Source organism: Glycine soja, chromosome 18, assembly GCF_004193775.1.
Source record: "Glycine soja cultivar W05 chromosome 18, ASM419377v2, whole genome shotgun sequence".
Taxonomy (NCBI): Eukaryota; Viridiplantae; Streptophyta; class Magnoliopsida; order Fabales; family Fabaceae; genus Glycine; species Glycine soja.
Window position 1 is genome coordinate 40974741 of NC_041019.1, and position 981 is coordinate 40975721.

At 41.8% G+C, this 981-nt stretch overlaps 1 non-coding gene across 1 annotated transcript; it reads left to right on the forward strand.

Moving 5' to 3' along the window:
- The first annotated feature begins 563 nt into the window (after nucleotides 1-563).
- LOC114397786 lies at nucleotides 564-670 on the forward strand. Its single transcript, XR_003663410.1, has one exon. It is a non-coding gene; the product is annotated as a small nucleolar RNA R71 (small nucleolar RNA).
- The last annotated feature ends 311 nt before the right edge of the window (nucleotides 671-981 follow it).

Here is a 981-nt window from a genome sequence, read left to right on the forward strand (position 1 = left end):
TTTTGGTAAGGAGGGACAGGTTGTTGTTGTTGTGGAGGACTTGTCCATCTCAGATTTGGATGATTCCTCCAACCTGGATTGTATCTACTGCTTGAAAGGTCATAATTATTCTGCTGTTGTTGGTTTTGCTGCTGAGGAGATCTATTATAAATGTTTGCAGCATAAGCTTCAGGTTGCTCATTGATTCCAGATTGCTGCAAAGAAGGACAAAGATCTGTATGGTGATCTGCAGAAGAACATAGACAACAGACTCTTACAACAGGTGTAGATTTCTGATTCATGGCAAGCTGGGTTACTAGGTTTACCAAGGCATCCAGTTTTCCTTCAAGCTTTTTATTTTCAGTAGATGATTATGAATCCGTGACCACCTCATGGACTCCTCTAAGAACAATAACATCATTTCTTGAACTGAATTGTTAGGAGTGGAAGCCATCTTCTCAATCAAATTCCTAGCCTCAGCATGGGTCATATCACCAAGAGCTCCACCACTGGCAGCATCAATCATACTCCTCTCCATGTTGTTAAGTCCCTCATAGAAATATTGAAGAAGGAGTTGCTCAGAAATCTAGTGGTGAGGGCAGCTTGCACACAATTTCTTGAATCTTTCCCAGTACTCATACAAGCTTTCTCCACTAAGTTTCCTGATGCCTGAAATGTCTTTTCTGATGGCAGTGGTCCTAGATGAAGGGAATACTTTCTCCAAGAACACCCTCTTAAGGTCATCCCAGCTGAAAATAGACCTGGGAGCAAGTTAGTACAACCATCTTTTGCCACTCCCTCCGGAGAATGAGGAAAATCCTTTAGAAAGATATGATCTTCTTAGACATCAGGGGGCTTCATGGTGGAACAAACAATATGGAACTCCTTAAGATGTTTATGAGGATCTTCACCTGCAAGACCATGAAACTTGGGCAGCAAATGTATTAGTCCAGTCTTGAGAACATATGGAACACCCTCATCAGGATATTGAATGCACAAGCT